The following is a 5,962-nucleotide window of genomic DNA, read 5'->3' on the forward strand; positions in this document are numbered from 1 at the left end:
AATTTAATAGGTTGCATACGGCCAGAAGTAGTAAGGACCTAATGGATCACACATAAGACTTGGAACCAAAAGAGAGATGGATATGATTAATAGATGGAGGCCCAATTGAGCCCAGTAAGGCCCAAATACAAGGAGGGGGCCGAAATTTATATGTATTAGTAAGGAATTAATTTTATTCCATTAATCCTAATTAGATTAGGATTATGAATTAAATTAATTAAGAGATAATATAATTAGGAGTTTTAATTAGATTAATATTCTCCTATTATTATCCAATTAGGTTAATTATTATTATCCTAAATATATTAGATATATAGTGAGATAATAATTACGAATCCTTTTCCGAATTGGATTCCTATTAAGTAACCTATTCCTATCTAACTAGGGTTTAGATACAAGCTAATATATATACCCCTCCCCATGTGAATTTCGACCAAGCCCAAAAGCCTATATCCCTCCCCTTTGTGATTTTCGAAATTGCTTAGAGAGAGAGAGAGAAAATAATTCTATTCCCCAAGTTCGTGGACAAGAATTAATTCGGCATTCCATCGATTGATTAATCTTATTCATCCCTCTTTCTCTTTGATCTTGTGTTGGTTTATTAGAGGCAATCTATTTTGGTTGCATCTCATAAGGGTTGATTCTAACTTAATCTCACCATGTTCACGAAAGAAGGAAAAACAATCAAAAGAGAGAAATTCGTTTTTCTTCGCCTACATCAAGTCAGTTCACTATTTCGAGGATTTCCAGAGATTGAACCGTCGGATCGTCGCGATTTTTGGACAGCAGCTTCTAGACATATTCTTCCACGTTTCCACCGAAGGGATTGTCGTTCAGAGGTCTGGAAGGTCTGTTTAGGATAGGGGCAGATTGGTAAACAGTTTACATCTCCTTTGAAGTTGTGGGCACTTCGTTTGCAACGGTAGATTGATCATCGAAAGGTATTTCTTCTTATCCCTCTTTATATGAAATAACGATTAACGGATCTTATGGTTAAAAGGAAGTAGGCTAAAATTTTTATATTTCCGCTGCTATACCTTAGCCTTAATTTCCTTCACATAACGACAGCGTTTTGACATACGCGGGACGAGTTGCCTTAAACTATTTGACTTGGGCTTTGACTTCCGTATTGGGCTTGGACCTTTTAATCCTTGTGTCTTATAAACAATTTAACTCAACATTGAACACACACATTAGTAGAATAAATCAAAGCATTTAAACTTAGTGTGTTTAGAATATATTTTAATTATACTTAAATAATTTTGTCAAATCAAAATTATGTGGAAAGGTGTTTCAACAGATTACTCACTCATATCGAGCAGTGAGCAATCAGAAGTTCTTGATACATTCAGAAACTCCATTGGAGCTCTAATCTAATGCCTAAAGAGTGACTTTTCTGTTCTAAACAAAATAAATTATCCGATGATGAACCTTTTCTATCTTTCCTTTGCTACATCTATTTAAAGGAGAAAGATCGAGCCAAAACTGGTACCCCAAAGTACCCTTACAAAAGTAATACAGAAATAAGTCAACACTCTATAACTAAAACAAAATAGAAAATGATTATGGATCCTTTTGACCCTTGAACTCTCAAGGGTCGAAACATCTTGTCCTCATGTTACTTTAGGAAATGCCACCGAAACACTTTTCCACCTGCTATCTCTGCCATGCCCACCTCTGATCTGTCGCTGTCCGTCATCAGAATATCCGGCGTTTGACCGCTGGATCATAGAAAGGCTCTACTCCTCTTTGGCAGTTGCGAAACAAGCTGTTTCCAGCGAGTTTGGCTTTAGTCTTTGCTTATCTATAAAAAACATTAATCAACCCTTTTATTCTTGCAATATAACATAAAAACACCCCAATTCTTGTATAAGTATTGTGATTAAACTTAGTCAATTTCATTCCTAACAGAGGCCCATAGCTTATATCAGTGAGCAGGTGTGTGACTCGAGACAGAAGTGGGCCACCTATGACAAGGAGTTCTATACGGTAGTGCGGGCTCTCAAGACGTGGGAGCACTATCTCGTTGGGAAGGAGTTTATGTTGTACACCGACCACCAAGCCCTCAAATACTTGGGAAGTCAAAAGCAACTTCGGAGCTCCATGCATGCTAGATGGTCCGCTTTCATGGATAAGTTCCCTTATAAACTTCTTCACAAAGCGGGTCAACAAAACAAAGTGGCGGATGCCTTGAGCCGAAGGATAGCTCTCTTGAAAATAGTAGCCTTGGAATTAGTGGATTTTGAGCACATCAAGGGAGAGTATGAGGAGGATCCGGACTTTGGGCTTGAATGGGAGAAGTGTAGGAGAGGTACCGAAGAGAGTGGGTATCGGTTAGTGGATGGGTTTCTCATGAGGGGTAGCCAATTGTGCCTTCCAAGTACGTCCATACGAGAAAGAGTGATCCGAGAGTTACACGGAGGGGTGTTGGGGGGACACTTTGGAAGGGACAAAACCTTTGAAGCGGTTAGCTCCCGTTACTTTTGGCCTAGAGTAAGGAGAGACGTGGCATACATCGTGGAGCGATATGAGGCGTGCCAAACATCCAAGGGGTATGCTACTAATGCCGGATTAAGCATGCATCTCCCGATCCCGGAGACTATTTGGGAAGACCTCTCCATGGACTTTGTGTTGGGGCTGCCGAGGACTCAATAGGGTATGGATTCCATCTTTGTAGTGGTGGATAGATTCTAAAAAATGGACCACTTTATCCCGTGTAGGAAGACTAATGACGCCACTTCCATTGCCAAGTTGTTCTTCCGTGAGGTCGTGAGGCTACATGGGGTCCAAAAGAGCATAGTGTCGAATAGGGACACAAAGTTCGTGAGCCACTTTTGGCGGACTCTTTGGGCCATCCTTGGAACCACATTAAAGTTTAGCACCACGGCTCACCCCCAAACGGATGGACACCCAAGCGGTAAATTGGACCTTGGGAAATTTATTAAGAAGCAAATGTCGGGACAAACCCAAGATGTGGGATTATGTGCTCGCCCAAGCCGAGTTTGCCTACAACTCCACCGTGAGTTCCACTACCGGGAAGTCCCCTTTCGAGATAGTATATACCAAGGCACCCAACCATTCACTTGATTTGGGCGAGGTTCCCAAGGGGGAGAAGAAGAGTGTAGCCGCACACAACTTGGCCAACGACTATCATAGAATGCATCGAGAAGTCTGACATAGCATTGAGGAGAAAAATAGTCGGGTCAAAACCAAGGTGTATGAACACCGAAAGGATGTACAGTTTGAGGTTGGGGATGAGGTGGTGGTGTACTTGGGGAAAGAACGACTTATACATGCTCCAAGTAGCAAGTTGAGGTCGAGGAAGTATGGTCCCTACCGGATCACGAAGAAAATTAGTGCCAACGCGTACCAACTAACCCTTCCCAATTGGCTTGGGAAAATGTCTTCTTCTTTTAACGTGCAGGATTTGAGCTTGTGGAAGCCGGATGGATCGTTGCCAACTAAGGTACCCGAGACGGAGTCCGACTCTTTCAAAGAAGGGGAGGATGATGAGGGAATCCTTCCTCTAAGCCCGAACCCGATGCTACGAGATGGAACACGGAAGAATCCATCGAAGGAAGGCGAGAGCAAAGACAACCAACAGAGCACGCAGGGCGTACCTAACAAGACGCGAAGCATGGTGAGTCTTGTTTCCGAAGGAGTGTCAAGGAACTCAGGGACGTGGGGCGTCCTATTAAGTGCGTGTAGCATAGAGGCAACAGATAGAGCGAAGAAAGCCTAGGAGGTCAACCACGCGGGGCATACCACCATGGACGCCACACGTACCTCCCACCACTACGAGTCTCTAGGTCCAGGGGGTCAAGGATGCGGGGCGTGATACCTATGGATGCCACGCGTATCTCTGCCTTTTCAAGTCTCCCAGGATCAATAAGTCAAGTACGCGGGGCGTGGAACCTGGGGCGCGGGGCGTACTTGATAGGGGTATTTTACCCCTATCTTTTAGCGTGATTTACGGGTTAATTTTAGAAGAAATAAATAAGTTTAATTGCAAAAATAGAGTGTTTTTAATAAAATAACGAAATAAAAATAAATTCCGTACTTTCGGTTAATTTTTCGTATTTTTGATTAATAAAACGTCAAGCTAACTCGGCTCTCGAGAATTGTATTTCAGGTACGAGCAAGAAGTGAAAATCCACCCATACACGCGGGGCGCATCATTCCTCATGCGAGGCGTGAAACACTGGATCAGAAATAATTGACTTATCCACAAGCACCACATGGGATCTAGTCATCAATACGCGCGGCGTGTACCACCATACGCGAGGCGTGGAACATGTGTCAGAAATGATTAGCCTAATCCTGAAAGTCAGGCTGCACGGTCTCCCTGAGTCAACTATCCATACGCGGGACGTACCACCTTACACGCGGGGCGTGTAAGGAAGTTCCTCAATACAAAAAGTTCAGAGACTCATTTACGTGGGGCATGCTTCAGCTACGCGCGGCGTAAAAGACCCAATTCAAGCAATAAAATCTCAGAAACTCAAACACGCGAGGCGCATCCCAGTCTACGCGGGGCGTGTTTGAGACAACAAGATCTGGAATTGGTCCACATGCAGGAGATTTCTGACGGAATGGGCAAACAGGCGGGGCGTTCCACACCCTACGCGAGGCGTATTATGGGAATTCTGCACAAAATCATGCTCCTCTATGCTTCCACCTTGTGGAATTACAATTTTACCCCCAATTTGATGTGTATAAATAAGAGTGACTAGCACTCATTAAACACACCTTGTAATATATACCTTCTTGAGATTAAACGCTTGTCATTGTAGTTTTAGATTTTGTTTTTAGGCTTTATATAGCCAAACTCTTCCACCTTGAGAGCTTGTTCGTTGATTCCGGCATTCCCTCAAAGTTCCGCTCCATCTCCGTGCACCAAGCTCGAAAGCTCCACCATCCAAGTCCCAAGAGATGGCTTTGAGTCCGGTTAGCTAGTTCCGAGGGTGGATTCTTCCCTTTACACTTGCTAATTAGCTTGTACTCATCCTATGTTCTAGGCTTGGTTGTAATTCATATTTACATTCTCCATATTTATAATTTATGATAAATAATCTTCATTTCTATATATGTGTTGACGTTTGTTACTTGTTTTGATATTCGTAATTGATTATTGTGTAGGAGAACGCGATTTCCGATGCCATTAGGGCTATCTTTAGGGATTCATATAGGTGTTGCCTTACCGGAAGTGACGCTCCGGAAACCGTAGGAATTGACAAGCCACGGAACTTACGGGCCCTAATTTCTGGTCCCCAGCATTAGACACGCCTTGACTAGGAACCACGTAGTCTAAGTACTTCACGGGTCGGTCACACTACACGTAGTCGTCATTGCAAGAACAAACCATCAACCGTATAAACACTAGAAGCCGTTATTTGTCATATTTATAACTTATCGCATCCACATCATTTCATAGAGTTTCGTTATATAAATTCGCCTCACCCATAGTCAGGAGTAGTTTGTAGTTGGTCCTCATATCAACCTCAAAGTATTCACCGCTTAAATAACGTATAAAACCGAGTCGTTTAATACTTGCAGTTATAAATCCCGTGGATTTGATACCCGATCTTAACCGGATTATTACTTGATACGACGGGGTACACTTTCCCCTAAGTAGTGACGTCTAGTAAAGATAGAGCATTTAGAAAGATCACATCCATACCCATAGCACATTCACATCACGATACATTCATAAACCGCTATACTAGACGACACCCCATCAAGTTTTTGGCGCCGTTGCCGGGGATTTATAATATCTTGCAATATTAGACAAAAAAGTTTTATTGTTAGTTTAAGCATTCTTTTTGTATAAATTATTTATATATACTTTTGCTAACATCATTCTTTCTTGTTGATATTGTATTTTATTTCATTCTTTTTATGCACACCCGATCTCGGAGTGATTCTCTCGTTCCTATTGATTTCGAAATTGAACGTACTCTTT

This window comes from Euphorbia lathyris, chromosome 3 (genome assembly GCF_963576675.1).
Source record: "Euphorbia lathyris chromosome 3, ddEupLath1.1, whole genome shotgun sequence".
NCBI classification, from domain to species: domain Eukaryota; kingdom Viridiplantae; phylum Streptophyta; class Magnoliopsida; order Malpighiales; family Euphorbiaceae; genus Euphorbia; species Euphorbia lathyris.